Source organism: Leptidea sinapis, chromosome 35 (genome assembly GCF_905404315.1).
Source record: "Leptidea sinapis chromosome 35, ilLepSina1.1, whole genome shotgun sequence".
In the NCBI taxonomy this organism is placed as follows: Eukaryota; Metazoa; Arthropoda; class Insecta; order Lepidoptera; family Pieridae; genus Leptidea; species Leptidea sinapis.
The window spans coordinates 3,102,045-3,121,708 of record NC_066299.1 but is presented as its reverse complement, the minus strand read 5'-3'; the positions used below and the strand labels follow the sequence as shown (position 1 = coordinate 3,121,708).

General features: G+C 33.9%; 1 protein-coding gene across 2 annotated transcripts in view; it reads left to right on the top strand.

Annotated features, from left to right (window-relative positions):
• Window positions 1-19,664, top strand: part of LOC126975294 (monocarboxylate transporter 10-like) — a 291,514-nt gene that overhangs the window by 152,333 nt on the left and 119,517 nt on the right. The window lies entirely within an intron of this gene.

The following is a 19,664-nucleotide window of genomic DNA, read 5'->3' as shown; positions in this document are numbered from 1 at the left end:
TTGAATAGTAAATCACATATAATTACTTCAATAATATTTATTAATTATGTATATTGTATGGTAAATATATCTATACAACTTGAAACGATAATAGCATCAACAGCCTAGGTGTCGTTGAGATTATCGTAAAAGTGACGTTTGATTATTTGTAAAATTCGAATATTCGTCTCTGACATTTTCAACTAAGAGTAGGGTTAGGACCGATAATATCGAATAATGTTACGTCCGTTCAATCATCGTTTCGACATTGATTACGATGTAACTAAGAGTAGGATTCGACACGACTAATGCCACGATTTAGCGAATATCGATTTTAGGAGTAGGCTCCCTGTCTCGGCAGCGTACGGCGTGGCACTCGAAAGTTTTTACTCCAGAAGATAATGGTGCTTAACTGATTGATTCGGGCGCTGTGATATAAAATTAAAGTACTGATTATTATATTATATATATAGTATATTGTCGTGTTGTGTTTATCAGTTCAAGCAATTTGACCACATGCAACGCAGATCTCGCTCGAATTGTAGCGGATCCGGTGCTCTGTAAACTTGCCGCATTGTGTGTCTTGTACCGCATGTATCACGTGGAGTATTCCGAAGAGCTGTTGCCTATTTCTCCTAATTCTTGCCATCAAATTTCATCTTTACATGACACGTCAAAGGACGTTTCTCAATTGCAGTTTTCAAGGAACTATGGAATGAGCTTCTTTGCGCGGTGTTTCCGACTCGATACAGCATGAGACCTTGGAACCTTAATAAAAGTGTGTGCACCTTTCTAGCAAGCCACCAACGCTTCTGTGACCACTTAACTTTGACCCATATCCTCCCTGGTCTCCTTTTTCTGAAAAAAAAAAACCCATTTAATTTTTACACTTATACTGATTGTTTTCTTGGTAATGATGTAAAAACAATTCAATGAATGTGAAGGTTTTTTCAACGTAATAAGATGTTTTATAACAGTTTGGTTGATAATCTAGTTCACAACATCGATTTTGACAAAAAAGCTTTTAACAGATAGATACACAGATAATGAAGTCGTTTTACAGTTACAGTACGGATTCCTATAAAATGTTATACAACTACCCACTTTCATTAAAGAGTAGCAATTACATTCTGTTCGTATAATACAATAGTCCTTCTCCTCGCGTCGGTTTGCTCAGTGCTGAGGGTCGTGATCATCTCGACAGAGTACTTTTTTGCGTATTATTTGCCGCCATCTGCCCCTGTCGGAAGCAGAGTGAAAAGCGTCGTGGAAGGTGGTTTCAAGGGCAGTGCGAATCTGATCGGTCCATCGCATGGGGCTCCTGCCTTAGTCTTCTTCCCTTCACCTTCCTTGTTACCATCAGTCTCTCCAGGTTGTCTTCATCCCTTCTGGCAATATGGCCGAAGTATTCTAGGACCCTACCCTACCCTAATACAACTAGTAGTAATAGGTAAAAAGGTATACTTTAACGTCAACAGTTTCAAAATATAATATCCCAATTTAAACTCACAAAACAAATATGTAAATGATAGTAATACTAAATATTTTTTATTAAATTGTTAGTCTTTGTGTGTGCTAATATTTGTGTCCACAAGTATATAGTCTAAAGCAATGCGTATTGCGGATGTAGTTGAAACACATAAAACTTACATAAAATTCAAGGTAATGTCTTACTTGTATAAATGGACGATACATACATACGTATACTGTGATACAAGTCGCAATCGAATGTCACCGCTAAAGATTCATAAAAGGCCAAAAGGCCCCATTTGGATTTTTTTCATAAAACAATGGCCGTTAAAAAGGCGCTGAAATGAAACAGTTTTACCAGTGGGAGGCTCCTTATCGCAACGGCGCCTATATCTACCGTGAAACAGTAATGTGTAAGCATTACTGTGTTTCGGCCTGAAGGGCGCCGTAGCTATTGAAATTACTGGGCAAATGGGACTTAACATCTAATATCTCAAGGTGACGAACGCAATTGTGGTACCGTTCAGATTCATTGGGTTTTTGAAACCTGAGCGGCACAGCATTGTAATGGGCAGGGCGTTAATCAATTAGCATCAGCTGAACGTCCTGCTCGTCTCGTCCCTTATTATCATAAAAAAACAAATCAGCAGTCAAATCTCTATAGATATACCAACATACCTAACGCGACGATAAAAATCGATATATTATATCGATAATAGCTATACGGTAATTGTTTACAGGAGCAGCTTCGGGCGAATATTTTGATGATCCGGCTTCATTTGTTGATCAATAATTCGGGTCGTTACTTCATCAGCCCACCTAATTTTCGGTCTGCCTACTCGTCGTTTTCCTTTAGGTCCCTTCCACGTGACTGCCAAATAACGGGTAAAGACAGAGACGCGTGGAAAAACTTGGAGGAGGCCTTCACCCGAGGAGGGGTTCATATCCAAATAAATAAATAACCCATACAAATAAGTAACACGTACTAACATATAGATATTAAGAAAAATATAAACTAACACTAAATAACAACATTTGAAATGTACATATATTAAGGATTTGATATAAAAAAAGGCTTTATTATTATTTTATTATATTAATTCGGGTCGTGAAATTGATTAATAAACACCATTTTAATAAATCGATCAAATAACAGATTAGACAGAGGAAGCCATAATTAAATGTGACGTCAACTCTGCAATTGTAGCTCTACAAATTTTAACGCAGATGCTTCACTCAATTGACTTTTTAAAATATCATTTTACTTAAATTAATAACTTACTAAATAATGTTTTTACCAATTTTAATTATTTACATATCAATTTATTGTCATTGTGTTTAAATATATTTGTTTGACTTGTTATTAGTTATTTTTTGTACGCCACATCATGCGGGCAAGGAATGGAGAACTTTTATTGTGATTTGTATACCCATAACTACAAATAAATGATGAAATGAAAATAAAAACAGTGTTAGTTTTAATGAGTTTACTATTTATTAGTTTATTTGATTTAATTTTATTTGAAATATACACAATTGTATTTATCTTATTTTAAAATAAACTAATTAGAAATAGATTCAAATACCCGATTATATATAAATTACTCTGGTAAATTTGGCTCTGACAGATTGCACCAAGAAAAACCTCTGCGCGCGTAAATAAGTTGTCATTTCAATACAAAATATAATAAAAATGCAATAAAAGTTCACGCAACTGCCTATTTATCACTGAAAAACTTTATGTTCGTCTTACTCTACTCCGAAGATATTAAAAGTTTGTCCATGATAAGTATTTATTATGGGGGGAGTAAAAGTTTATTAGTTTATTGTGAAAAGGGGTTAAGCAAATTGGAATCGAATGATTTAATACAATTGTTTTTTGCCAACTGCCACCAGTCAAAGTCCTACTAATATATTTTAACCGACTTCAAAAAAGGAGGAGGTTTTCAATTCGTCGGTATGTTCCTTTTTTATGTTTGTTACCTCAAAACTTTCGACTGGACTCGAACCGATTTTGATCATTCATTTTTTATTTAAAAGCTGGTGCTTCCCGTGTGGTCCCATTGTAATTTGGTCCAGATCTGACAGTGGCATTCATGAGAAAACTATAAGTCTTAAATTTGCTATACATACGTATAGCAAAGTTGATGATAAATTTACGAATAACTTAATATCGCCCCAACTAATTTCGATGATTCTTTTTTTATTGGAAAGGATATACTTAGATTCTGATTACGGAATCCATGGAAAAGTAACGGAACTCTTCAAGTAAGCGCTTACGTTCATTGCTGCATTGAAAAATTTAGTACATCTGCACATATTTAGACAAGTTATTAGTAAGTGTACTTCAAATTCACTAAAAATCAAAAATAAAAAAAAATTAACACAAAAAAACGACTTTAAAAACACTATTCCAAAACAATAGATATAACATGCACTAAAAAGTATAAAAATAATTGCGTATCTTTATACAATCTAAGTCTAGTTATGATTATTGTAATTGTTGGAGCCGGTGTCATCCAAGATAGGCTTGTAACTACATACATAGTTATAGGTGAGTTGTGCTTGAGTCGTGAGGAGGTGAGAAGCGAGAGTGGGTCGCGGCGGAAGAACACTGATTCCAAAAATTACAATAATCGTAACTAGGATTAGATTGTATAAAAATACGCAATTACTTTTATACTTTTTAGTGCACATTATATATATTGTTTTGGAATAGTGTTTTGGAAATCAGTTGTTTTTTTGTTAAAAATTTTGTTCATACATTCATTACTCTTTTTATATACGCTTGCCGGTTGCTGGTGCTTTGGATCTTTCCTTTTCTCAAAACGTCCCCAATTCGGTCGAGGAATTTTCTACGAGGTCTTCCGCGACCGACTTGCCCACACACACTTGCCTTATATATTTGATGCGTCATTATTTCTCCACTCATTCGCTCCACGTGTCCATACCATTTCAGCGTTCCTCTCTCAGTCCTTGTCACAACATCTTCTTTCAGACCACAGCACGCTCGTATTACGCATTCCGAATTCTATCAATCAGTCTCACCCCACACATACTGCGCAGTGATCGCATCTCAACTGCGTTAATATTGCTTCTATACTTCTTCTGCCATACTCAACTCTCACTTCCGTATATTAACGTAGCGACTAGCACTCCATTATGGACATCCATTCGCGCTTCTTTTAGCACAGTCTAGCTGTTCATAAAGGCATGCAGCGCTCCATTCCACAGTTTCCCTCTCCTTTCAATGTCTCCGTTGAAAAAACCTGCATAATGAATTCGAAAATCGAACACATTGGTATGTGGCGAGCGAGGATCTATATTCTAATACCAGGCTAGTTTGTATAAAACCACCGAGTACATTATTGATATAAAAAAGTTTCACACACACAGATACCTCCTTCAATTCTATTTTTCTTGCATATCTGTCGTCCAATGGACTCGACAGATAAATTATTATAGAGATAAGGCCCTGTCACGGAGCAGATATAGTTTACTGTCATATAGAATATTGCCTTCACGTCAAATTTTATAAGGAAAACATGTGCAGCGCCCCATTTGGCTATCAAAACTTTTATATACAAAATGAAACAATCCTACAACTTCCTGTTTAAAAGTATGGGCAGTCAGTGAACAGCTAAAAAAGATTACAAGAGAGTTTAACAAAAATCTATTATATTACTTTAGTTTAAGTTAATTATTAAATGGTTTATTTAATAATAACAACAATATTATTAATAAGTACATGAATTCCCCATTCAAAAGGTATCGAACGCTTAACATCACAACACAAAGCTGATGCTTCTCGTGCGGTCCCACTGCAATTTAGTCCAGATCTGACAATGGCATCCATGAGAAAACCATAAAATTCTTAAATTTACTTTAAGTATGTACGCGAAAAATGGACGAATAACTCGATATCGCGCCAACCGATTTCGATGATTCTTTTTTTATTGGAAATAAAATACTTCAAAGGTAATTTGGTGAGAGTTTTTAACAATGTTTTAAAATACAAGAAAAATTGTAGCAATCGGGCATGGAAGAAATGGTGGCTTAGTGAATTGAGAGCACATACCTATTCTACATTGCAGATCACTGTGTGTGTGAACATTACTGTGTTTCAGTCTGAAGGGCGCCGTAGCTAGTCAAATTACTGTGCAAATGAGACTTAACATTTTATGTCTCAAGGTGACGAGCGTAATTGTAGTGCCGCTCAGAATGTTTGAGTTTTTTTTTTCAACAAATTTAATTTGATAAACAACAAAATTTTATGAACGATGCGGGACTCGAACCCACGACCTCCGGCGTTCCGTGCCGGTGCTCTAACCAACTGAGCTAACCGTTGGAGTGACGTATCGTTATAAAATCTTGTATGCTTTGTTCAACTCTCAGATTGTGGCTTCATCTACAGGATCTACTTTACAGTCGATAACCTGCTCAACCCCAATATTTGCATATTAGGAAATTGACTTGAGATGTCGCTCTTGTAAATCTAAACAATTTGTTATGTTTTTAAAGTGATAACCCTCACTAGGATTAATACACAAATAAAATTGAAAAACAACAAAATTTTATGAACGATATTTTTCAATCCTGAGCGGCACTGCACTATAATGGGCAAGGCGTATCAATTGACATCAGCTGAACGTCCTGCCCATATTTTCATAAAAAAAACTCGAATCTACAATATACGTATACGAACTCACCAAATTATAAATGAGACATTTAATGCTTACAATGTTTTCCAGCCTTCCTTAAATTATTAACAAACTCCACTGAATACACAACATAATTGGCAATAAATTAGCACCGTCATGCATTTTACGTCGTAAATAATGCGAAATTGACAGCAAGTTTGTTTTTAACGCGATATCTCACGGCGCATCTTCATTTCGTTGACGTTCGTGATTGATTACGCGATCCATCTTTATTGCATGCTCAAGTTTTAACTTAACTTGTGGATAATGCTGCTGAAAAGGGCTTAAGTTATAATAAATTAAAGTTTCACTTGATGACCGCATTGATGAGTTGTTGAACGTAAACTAAGCGTCTTTTAGTAAAGTCAAAGTCAAATAAACTTTATTCAATTTGACTTCAAATATATGCTTTTGAATACTCATTAAAAATATTTAAGTAATTTGAGCTTGAGAAGAACATACAAGAAACTCAACGGCCACTCTTTTCAATCAAATAGAGTATTTTTCAATAGCTGTAATATACATAAGAAATTATAGTCAGGTCACAAAATCTAAATTAGTTTTTTTCTTCTGTTGATTGCATGTATTTTCCTCAGGATAAAAATATCCACAACACCACCTGGGTAGAAGAGCAGAGCTGATCATATCCCCTATGATCTGCTTAGTGCTGTGGTAAAAGCTAATATATATTAATTTGCTAATATTCTTAATAAAAATTGTAAGCTGTGAAATAAATTATTTTTCTTGTTTCTTATAGAAGTTTCCCTATGACGTACACTTTTGATTCGACGATTTAAATTACCGCAGCCTGTATTTTCGAACTAATCGTCGATATATCCAAGAATGTTAAGTTAAGTGGTTATGGCAAAAAATATCAAAGTTACGTCTCGAAGGGACGAAAGTATTTACTTGCCAAAAATAGATAACTTTGAAACATTAAGACGAAAGTTAAATACTCTATTTATTAAAATATATAATTAAATGTTAAGAACCAACGTGCTGACAAACGACATTACTTGATTAAAACTACTCTTTGTAGCTTTTGTTCTCTCGCTGACAATACACTGAATGCAATAATTACATTAGTCAGAATCATTAATTGTATCCTCACTGAACGAGCTTGAAAGAAAATGGTGGGAGTCCCGAGAATCTACGTTCAGCAGACTGCTGAATTAACAGAATACATATCTAAAATTAAATTGCTTACTGTCGTGTGGGATAACTAAGAATTGAGTCGAGTTTCATCGTCTACTAAGTACTTTAAGAGAGGTAATATAGTTGTCAAAGTGGTGAATTAGATTTTACTTCGGTTTTATTTACTTTCAATATGAGAATTAGATATTTTCGAATCCTAACAGTTACTTAATACCTAGTTATTTTTTCTAGATATTACACTAAGTATTTACTAGGTTTCGCAAAAATGTACAAAAATGTATTGTAAATAAATAATTTATAAGTATTCTTGATTTGTTTAATACGTTTATTTTGACTTGTTTAGTAGATTTTGTTAATTTCTTAATTTAATTACATTATAGAATGGTTGTTTTATAACTTATATTTATATCACACATAATTTAGCATGCGGTATTCACCTTAAAAGGTACTGCATTTAGTAATAAGACCCTTGTAAATTAGCATATTAATTATAAATGTATTATTGTAATTACCACTGATGAATCTAAATAAATAAATAAATAAAAAGTATTTTACACCAAAATTGAAATAAAGTCAAAATCAAGGTCAAAAATATTTTATTGACATAAAAATCCAAAGATTGCTCGTCAACGTCGAAAAGTTTAAACATATACATATTTTTAAAATAATGCTATCCAGTAAAACAATACAAGTCTGAACCATAAAATCCATAAAAAAACAACTATAATACCTATTCAATTCCACATTATAATATCGTTTACGTAATCTTCAATACTGTAATAAGCCTTCGACATTAATCTGCGTTTAATAAAATATTTAAATTTTATTTATTGATAATTCAGATACACTTTTTGGTGGAATAAAAAGAAAAAGTGTAAATTGCGTCTTTTTATCTCGGAAACGTCATAAATCACACTACATGGCAATTATATTATCCACCTTGGAAAAACAGAGGCGAAAACGTACAATTCACATAATATAATTTATTTATGTAAAAAAAATTGACTTTTTAGCAAGTGGAATAATGTTAAGACACTGTAGTACAATGTAGGTCTCTGATAATAAAATTAATACAAAGGAACGCATTTGAAGTTTACAGCACATTGAGTGGTAATCGCGATAGTTTGTGGTAATTTCGAACAAGGTAAAGTGGTGTTATAATGTTTACTTAAACTACCACTTATGCTTTTGTTCATCTCAAGGTACGATATTATAATTTATTTTGTAAAAAAATTGACTTTTTTAGCAAGTGGAATAATGTTAGTTTTTTTTTTAAGTTTGGAGTAAGAGAATGTCTAACTTTGAATGGAAAACATGTTAAGATACTGTAGTAAAATGTAGTTCTCTGAAAATAAAATAAATACAAAAGAACGCATTTGAATATTTAGGTTTAAAAGCTTTTGCTAATTCCTCAGTGACAAAGCAGGGTTTAATTACTTTGTGTTACAACCGTAAATTAACGTAAATACCAAAGTTAGGTTTTACTTTACTTTGGCATGTAAGAAATGAAACAATGATGAAGTCAACGTTTAAGGCAGTTTTAAAGCAATAAAAATGTTTGGGTCATATTTAAAAAAGAAGTGTGTGAGTGCTTTTCTGTAAGCACGCAAATATCTATGGTGTAACAAATTCAAATTCTAATATTTTTATTCAAAATAGGATGTGAAATCACTTATTGAAAGTCAAAAAAAACTAACCTATTACAAAATGAATGCCTCAGGCCTGAGAAGAATGGGCGCAACAAACTCAGCGGGCTTTTTTTTTCATCAAAAATATGTTTTACAATTAAAGTAACATTTACAAAGTAACATTGTACAATTAAACTTATTATTTAATAGCTTGAGGGCGGTCGCTCCATTCCCAATCTGTGGTATCATTAAGAAAGTCATTTATGTTATAGTAACCTTTACCACACAAGCGTTTATTAACAATTCTTTTTTTTTTTTTCAATTAACAAAAAAAAATAATCCTTTAAAAAATCTTCCTCGTGCTATTTTACGTTTGTTGAAAGAAAAATATTGTAATAAAGAAGGTTTTATATACAAACAATGAAAATATTACTTAATTATAATTTAGTTAATGCAATCTGAAGTATGATACAAATGGTCCAGTAACCAGATGACCAACTACTGTCATGAATTTGGATGTCGGTGTGCGCTCGCATCGGAAAAATTCACTCTGAAATTTTTTCCCTCACGCTTCAAAAGAAGTAATGATTAAGAAGAAGAGGTAGATTAATATTTTTTTTTAATGAAAAAAAGCGACAAACCGAGCAGGACATTCAGCTGATGGTAATTTATACGCCCTGCCCATTACAATGTAGTGCCGCTCAGGATTCTTGAAAAAATTCTAAATGGCACTACAACTGCGCTCGTCACCTTGAGACATAAGATGTTACGTCTCATTTGCCCAGTAATTTCACTAGCTACGGCGCCCTTCAGACCGAAACACAGTAATGCTTACACATTACTGCTTCACTGCAGAAATAGGTGCCGTTGTGGTACCCATAATCTAGCCGGCATCCTGTGCAAAGGAGCCTCCCACTGGCTAATAAAACAATAATAAACAAAATAGATTGAGTTGTCTAGCCGAGGCTTAAACGTGTAGCAATCACGTACCTACTCCCGCCTTTCACCCAATTATCCAACAAAATAGAAAAATAAAAATGTTAAAAAATTATCTACTTAAGCATTTCTTGCAATTTATTCTGATAAATGAGTTGATGAAAAAAATCTAGTTCTAAATAACGGATTTATACAAGACAATGCAATTTTGTAAAACTATACAAATTTTTTTTATGGAATAGGAGGACAAACGTGCGTACGGGTCACCTGTTGTTAAGTGATCACCGCCGCCCACAATCTCTTGCAACACCAGAGGAATCACAGGAACGTTGCCGGCCTTTAAGGAAGGTGTACGCGCCTTTTTTGAAGGTACCCATGTCGTAACGTCCCGGAAACACCGCACAAGGAAGCTCATTCCACATCTTTGTAGTACGTGGAAGAAAGCTCCTTGAAAACCGCACCGTGGAGGACCGCCACACGTTCAGATGGTGGGGATGATATCCTAACTTGTGGCGTGTCGTATGAAGGTGGAATTCGGCGAAATTTATTGAAGTAGGCGTTACTTAATAAATAATAATTATCCAAATGATTTGAGTTTTCTTTAGTGTTTATACCGCCAATATTTGTCTTTAAACTTTAGAGATTTAAGTCTCGTGCCAGATTCTGGCGAGACAACACGTCCTGAGGATGCCTCGTGTAGAGGCGATACACGTGTCGAATTGGTTAAAGACAAATATTGGCGGAATTAACACTAAAGAAAACTCAAATCATTTGGACTATACAAAAATGTAAATCTACCACAATATTAATCTTTATTGTAAATAAATTCTGAAAGAACTACGAACGGTTGTATCTTTTTTTACCAACATTGAAGCTATGTTGCACTCTTTGTCCTTTGTGTATTCATTGCTTTCAAATTCCTCGATTATGAATAAAGTTCGATGGAATGAATCTTTAATCCAACAAGCGAAAATCAACCCCAATTTGTGAGTCAACGTTATATTAATTTAGAAGGAATATATATTTTGAAACGTATACACATAAATAAGACTTTAAATATAGTTATCAAAGAGACAAACAAAAAAAAATCCTTTATATTATACGTTAATAGTCCCAGCATGTTTTAAAAACCAAATGCTTGTGAGAGAAAAAAGCGATTCACTCAATTGTATGAAACGTGCAGTCATTGATAGATTGACAGATAACGACTATCTTAATATATATAAATCTCGTGTCACAATGTTTGTCCTCAATGGACTCCTAAACTAATGAACGGATTTCAATGGGAATTACTTCATGGAGTGCAGTTTAGTCCAACTTAAGAGATAGGATAGTTTTTATTTCGATTTAGGACCCATAATTATTTTTATTTCCAATATTTGTTTTGTTTGGACATATTTTCTGTGAGAGTATTTTTGACGCGCGGTTTGACAGTTCTGCTGTGAAACAATTTCATTATAACAACAAGGAGCATATTATTATGTTACAATGAAAAATTATTGACAAATTCATCAAAAACTGTATTTTATTTATTATGTACAGAACAACGTCTGTCTGGTCAGCTAGTAATCTTGTAAAAAACGGAGATAGCCGAAATCCACCATGTTTTAAGCAACTGGTCACTTTCAAACTTAGCCATATTATACGAGTACTTCGACGCAAATCGCAATACTGTAATTTAATCACTGCACGTTTCATACTAAACTAAATTTAAATTTTTACTAATGCAGTCCGGCCTCTTATTACGTAGTATTTACATCCTCTTTTTGATGGTTGGCTTCAGTTGGGCCATTTGGTGACGTCACGATTAATATATTTAGAGAAAAACATTGAAAATTTTCACAAAACATTTTAAAACCAAAGAGATCTATTGTTATTCGGAACATAAAAGGCAATAAACTTAGGTGTTCTCAGTGATAATATTTTTGGCGGAAGTCCAAACCAACGCAGGACAATTATTTTAAATTATTATATGGCAACACCGAGCCAACGAATTTATTTATAAATTATGTTAAACTAAATAAATATGCTATGACAATATTTATAGTAAACAGAAAATATTTTAGTCGTAGAGAAAGAAATATTAAATGGCGTTCCATAACAGTGATTGTCCTGTATTTTGATAATTGTCCCATTGTTTTCGATGGTTACTAAAAAAAGCTATATATTTTCCCAGTGAGACAGATCACCACAGTTAAAAGGCATTTATTTTCTCAAAATTGATTCCTTTAGAATTTTTTTTTATGTCATTTCTAATAACTACGAGATACTACTACCGCTTCGGAAACAAATGGCGCTATGAGAGAGAAGAAGCGGCGCAAGAAACTCTCCCAGCATTCTTTTTTTGCGCTCTTTTCAATAAAAATATACAATATTGTACAGTCATTTCTATCGCTATAAAATAATCACAATCTAGTGCCAGGCTGTCCGATCATTTAGATATTCAGCAGTGAAGTAATTGGATTTACGACAGAGCCATTTTTTATAAAACATTTAAATTTGTTTATAGATAATGCCTGAACAGTGGCTGGGACTTTATTATAAAAGTGTATACATTTAACCCTTAAAGCTATTATGTATCTTATGAAGCCTACTAGAATTAGTTACAAGCAATCCCTTATTTCTATTGTTAAAATAATGAAAATCACTATTAAGAGCAAAAAGGTGACGATTTTTGTGAACGTAAATTAAATTTTCATAAATGTACTGAGAATGAACAGTCATAATATTAAATTACCTATAAGCGCATAGTAGGTAGGTAGATTTATGAAAGGCAGTGTGTAGTCTTTGACAATAGTTTTATATCAATGCTACAATATAAATCTGTGGCCTCTAACCTTAATTATTTTATTTTGGAATGGTAATACAGAAAATAATTAACTTAAACTCGTTTAATTTTTTTTATGGATTTTTAACCGACTTCAAAAATATAGGTTCTCAATTCGTCGGTATGTTTTTTTTTATGTTTGTTAACTCAAAACTTTCGACTGGATGAACCGATTTTGATAATTCTTTTATTATTTGAAAGCTGGTGCTTCCCGTGTGGTCCAGATCTGACAATGGCATCTATGAGAAAACCATAAAAGTCCTACATTTGCTATACATACGTATAGCAAAGTTGATGATAAATTTACGAAAAACTCAATGCGTCAACCGATTTCAATGATTATTTTTTTATTGGAAAGGATATACTTCCAAGATAGTTTGCTGAGAGTTTGGTTAGGTTCTGATTACGGAATCCATGACAAAGTAACCGAAAACTGTCTGTAATCAAATTGCAAATCACTTACATTCATTACTGCATTGAAAAATTTAGTATATCTACACATATTTAGACAAATTGTTAATTAGTGTACTTAAAATTCACTAAAAATCATAAAATAAAAAAATCTTTAACAATACATCAACCGTCTTCAAAAGCACTATTCCAAAACAATATATATAATGTGCGTTAAAAAGTATAAAAATAATTGCGTATTTTTATACAATATAATTAATTAATCTAATTCTAGTTACGATTATTGTTATTTTTGGAGTCGACTCGAAGTAACTTTGTAGTTATAGGTGAGATGTGCTTGAGTCGTGAGGAGGCGAGAGGCGAGAGAGGGTCGCAGCGGAGGACACCGATTCCAAAAATTACAATAATCGTAACTAGAATTAGATTAATCAATAAGATTGTATAAAAATACGCGATAATCTTTACACTTTTAAGTGCACATAATATCATTGTTTTGGAATAGTGTTTTTGAAGGCGGTTGTTTTTTGAATATTTTTTTTTTTAATTTTTGTTTATGAAAATTTCGGGACGTATTTTTTCTTATCAATAGTTAGTATATATATATAGTATATATGGTCTTTGGAAGAAGCTGATCACCAAATATCATCATACTTTTGAAAAAATAAAGAAAGATAAGAAACGAAAAAATAACAGTACCTGTTTTAGAATATAACTTGGTTTACTTTTATTATGATTTGTGAAAAAAAAATATTTAGGATAGCTTTATAAGTTTACAAGGTCTTAGTAACTATTGCAATTAGACTAAAATTAATTTTAAATATATAATATAAGAAACGATGTGTTTATTTTTGTGCAACCGACTTGAGATTGATGAATGCATATTGAACATTTAAGTAACCTCTGCATATATATTTAGTTAAAGTGCTTTTCGTGTTTCACATTTGTTTCATACTTATAATTATAGCACTTGACTAATTAATTTACTGAGATGGTTTGGACATGTCGAGAGAATGAATGAAGAACGATTGACGCAGAAAGTGTATAAGGCCAGTGTGAATGAAAGTGTTGGAAGGGGTAGACCTAGGCGGACGTTTCAAGATAAAATCAGGGACGTCTTGAAAAAAGGCCAGGTCAAGAGTACCCTAAACCGGAGAGCATGTATGAAAGGAATAATGAAAGTGGACGAAGCGAAAGAAGTATGTAAGGATCGTAGCAAGTGGAAAGAAGTGGTCTCTGCCTATCACGCCTCTTTCCCGTAGGGGTCTACGGGAAACTGATTTTATGTATGTATGTATGTATGTACTAAAAAGTCAACATTTTGCTTGAAAGTCGTTGAAACGAAAAAGAGCAGTCACATCAATCAATTCATAATATTTAACATGAGAGATAATGAGATAGGAAGCATAATACAATGTTTTGGTACCAGGCGATCATAGTTAAAGAAGAGATTGTCTTAAGTATGGCGCGAGTATACCTTAATATATTCTGACTCCAAACGCACGACTTATACATCCATACATATATACATACTTCTACATAGACACCAGGAGAACATATTATTATATATATTAGTGATGGTAGGAATGGCTAGCAGCACGTACCAGGAATTCATATTCGGTTTAGAGGTTCATGCACCATGCAGGTTTCACTTCTGACACGTGTACTTTGTACGCACGCAATGTTTTTTTTATTGGAAAGGATATACTTCAACTGAAGTTTGGTGAGAATTTGGTTAGGTTCTGATTATGGGATCCATTGCAAAGTAACCGTCGTCGCTATAAATTGCCATAACCATATAACAAGAAAATAAATAATAGTTGCGGCGCATCCAAAATTAATTTATTATTTGGTAAAATAACTTTTTGAACGGAGTAAATCTGAATTGTTTAGACAACATTCAAAACCAACTAACTCACAAGCTAACCCTCACTACAACAGTAAGGGAATATATTTGTTTGCATAATGAAAGATGTTAAAGCTAAAATATTTATAGTGACACTCGAGACAGCAACAAAATGTTACACCAAATTAATCTCCTTGAATATCGGCCGCCTGTTTGACATAATGTCGTCTATATATTTCTGACATTTTCATTTCATTTCAATGAAACCGCCGACGCGGAATTAATAGTAAAAAACCAGACGTGATTTATATTAAACTTATATATTCTTTTGAAACTTTGTTGATATTGTGAAACTTTTGAACAGTTCGGTAACCAGTTCATTTATTTATCTGTCCATTCATCAGCAGTTCTTTAATGATAGAGTTTCTTTCTCCTGTAGAAAGCTTTTAGAATTGATTTAGTTTAAGACCCAAATTTTACACCACCAATGCGGAATATCACAATACTCTGTTCGTCTTACTACCTATGTGTTTGTACAAAAGTTGGAGTTAGTGATATGATAGTGATATAGACATACAAGACATATATACCAGAGGGAGGCTCCTTTGCACAAGATGCCGGCTAGATTATGGGTACCACAACGGCGCCAATGTCTGCCGTGAAGCAGTAATGTGTAATCATTATTGTGTTTCGGTCTGAAGAGCGCCGTATCTAGTGAAATTACTGGGCAAATGAGACTCAAAAGACATCTCATGTCTCAAGGTGACGAGCGCAATTGTAGTGCCACTCAGAATTTTTGGGGTTTTTCAAGAACCCTGAGTGGTATTGCATTGAAATGGGCAGGGCGTATCAATAACCATCAACTGAACGTCCTGCTCGGCTCGTCCCTTATTATCATAAATAACAAAAAAATAAAAAAAAGATTTATCAACGATACGTCACACGAACGGTTGGCTCAGTGGAAGAGCGCTCGAACGGAAGAGGTCGCGCGTTCAAGTCTCGCATCGTTTATAAATTTCGTTTTCAAATTTAATTTGTGTAATTAATCCCAAAAGTGAGGGATATCACTTTAAGAAATATCAAATCTTAACAGCTATCGTAAAAGATTTCTAAGAATATTTACAGTATATATAATTGTAAGTTTTTTTTTATTAAAATAAGGGACGAGACGAGCTGAACGTTCAGCTGATCGTAATTGATACGCCCTACCAATTACAATGAAGTGCCGCTCCGAATTCATGAAAATCCCAAAAATTCCGAGCGGCTCTACAATTGCGCTCGTCACCTTGAGACATAAGATGTTAGGTCTCATTTGCCCAGTAACTTCACTAGTTACGGCACCCTTCAGACCGAAACACCGAAATAGGCATTGTGGTACCCATAATCTAGCCGGCTTCCTGTCCAAAGGAGCCTCCCATTGGTATCTCTGTTTGTTTATAAAAGTTTGTCTTCCAAGTTGCTTCTATCGATAAAGTTTACAAAAGCTTGAGAATCTTAGGCTTGGTTGCTAGCTGTTATAGTTAAGGTATAAGTCATAATGTTAACAGTAACGCGAACTTTAACATAAACTGCGGAATGTATTGCACCATCTATTCCTTGGCATAGTTAGAGTTAAAGTTAAAAATCAAATCAATTTTGAATATTCTTCTGAAACTTTTGTCAGGTCGCTATTTAGCTATTTATTATTAACAATAGCTCTAACCTGCGAAGATTGGACGGTTACGGTTAAAAGTTAAAGTTATGACGTCATCTAAAAGTTGTCAAATGGTGCAACACATTTTTTGGTTAACCGGTACTTTAACGTGTTTTTATTGCTAAAGTTGGTTGGTGCAACCCAGCCTTAATCATTTGAGTTGACAGAAATGATTTCCTATTCGAGTTGCAAAGTTACAACTTAATTAAAACTCCATTTTTAATTAAAACAGACGGTAGATACTCACTGCGAGCGAGTTTAATAATAAGCATTAAATTATAAATACAACTATTTTTACGAATTGAAACGTACGTGACGCGTACAGGTCACCTGATGTTAAGTGATCACCTCCGCCTAATTCTCTTACAACACAGAGGAATCACAGGAACGTTGCCGACCTGTAAAAAAGGTGAACGCACTTTTGTTACAGGCGACAGAGCTTGTGAAATTACTGGGCAAATGAGAGTTAACATCTTATGTCTCAAGGTGACGAGAGCAATTGTAGTGCCGCTTAGAATTTTTGTGTTATCAAGAATCCTGAGTGGCACTGCATTGTAATGGGTAGGCTCGTCTCATCGCTTATTTTCATAAAAAAAGGTATCGTCCTGGAAACACCTCAAAAGGAAGCTCACTCCAAGGCGTGGTACATTGTCGTCTAATCTGGTTTAAATGCAGCATCAAATGTGCTATTAATAAAAGACTCGATTTCTTCCCATATACATAATATGTGCATCGATATATTTGATGGCTTTTTATTCTGATAAAAGTGACAAGACGAGCAATATGTTCCCTAATGTATAAACCCTACCTATTACTCGCCGCTTATGATTATTGATAAAACCGAAAATTATGAGTGGCATCACAATTGTACTCGTCACTTTGAGACATCATCAGCTGGAAGACATCCACTGCTGGACAAAGGCCTCTCCCAAAGATCTACACGACGATCTGCCTTACGCTACCCTCATCCAACGTATTCCGGCGATCTTGTCCATCTTGTGGGGGCCCTACCAACACTACATCTTCCGGTACGTGATCGCCATTCGAGGACTTATCTTTACTTTTCTTTGAGACATAATTAATATTAATTCTCACCAAGCCGCTGCCTTAGCCAACATTAAGAAAATTGTGTATTAACATTGATACGAGTGTCCATACGTTTTCTCATGAACGACTGCTGCTAGGTTGCCCTGTTATAAGTTAATAAACCATGGTATTTGTTTGATGCGATTACTAATTGTGACAGTGATCATGTTCACGAAGCATTCTTACACAAACAATGAATTCAAGTTCTAAAAGTTGATGCATCTAATATGTAAGTGTATTTTTTTTATTACTTCTTATGAAATATTTAAAACGCTTTTTAACCTTGAACATGGTATAGCAAATGTACAATAATCTATTTGATTAATTAATTGACCGTTTAGTTTCTTATATGTTCTTCTCACGAGCTCTTCTTTTTCCGAACATATGGTATACTCAATATTTTTTTTTATGATAATAAGGGACAAGACGAGCAGGACGTTGAGCTGATGGTAATTGATACGCCCTGCCCATTACAATTCAGTGCCGCTCAGGATTCTTGAAAAACTCAAAAATTCTGAGCGGCACTACAATTGCGCTCGCCACCTTGAGACTTAACATTAGCTAGTGAGCTACGGCACCCTTCAGACCGAAACACAGTAATGCTTACACATTACTGCTTCACGGCAGAAATAGGCGCCGTTGTGGTACCCATAATCTAGCCGGCATCCTGTGCAAAGGAGCCTCCAACTGGTTAAATTAAATACTAATAAGAACGATTCAAAAGCGCTTACGCTTTAATCCTATTTGAATAAAGTTTATTTTCCTTTGTGCAAAATCACAAGCAAATCCAACATCTTTAAGGTGGTGAAAATTACATTCAAATATTTCTTTAGGTATAGATATCGTTATCGTTATCGATGATAGAGATCAAGCAAATTCAACCGTCAAAAAGGAGTCGGTGCCATAATAGGTGGTGGAACCGTTGACTCTCACCACGAAGTCCTCGGTTCAATCCTCGCCCACCAAAAATTTTTTTATGAGAATAAGAAACAACACGAGCAGGATTTTCAGATGATGGTGATTGATACGTCCTGCCCATTACAATGCAGTGCCGCTCAGGATTCTTGAAATTTACCTCGTCACCTTCAGTCATAAGATGTCAAGTCTCATTTCCCCAGTAATTTAACTAGCTGCTAGCTACTTTGTGGTTTTCGAATTCATATGTACGTTTATCCGACATTTTATAGAGTGATCTCTCTGGTGTTGAGAGGTCGTCACATACCATCAGATGACAAGTATAAGCCCCGACCTACCTAGCTATATCAAGTTAGGGCTACATATTTTTTTTTCAGGTATTTGTAAATTAAAACTCAAATAAAATAAATTTAACAAAAAACAACCCACTTCAAAAAAAACTATTTCAGAACAATAGATATAATATGCACTAAGACGTAAAAAATAATTGAGTATTTTTATACAATCTAATTTTAGTTGCCATTATTGTTATTTTGGGGCCACACGAGAAGCACCAGCTTTCATATAAAAATGAATCATCAAAATCGGTTCACCCAGTCTATAGTTCTGAAGAAACAAACATAAAAAAATACAGTCAAATTGAGAACCTCCTCCTTTTTTAAAATCGGTTAAAATAATAAGTGACGCTTTTCACACAAATTATCTAGCCCCAAACTAGACATGGCATAGCATATACCAAATACAAAGATATTTACCTATTTAAGTATTACTTTGACCTATATTTTACATTACAAATGGAATTATATTTTATTCAAATCTGTTACAATTTTAGTCACATAAATATCCCGATATATTTTATTATTAAAAGTTATCTAAGTGCGGAGGTAGTAAAATATCAGCAGTAATTTACATCAGTATCTATATAGGTCGCCTTATTTACGCGAAATCAATACGTTATCTTTTATTATAAAAGTTTTATTATTGGTCGGTAATTGGTATGGTATTTGAGGCAGACAATCAT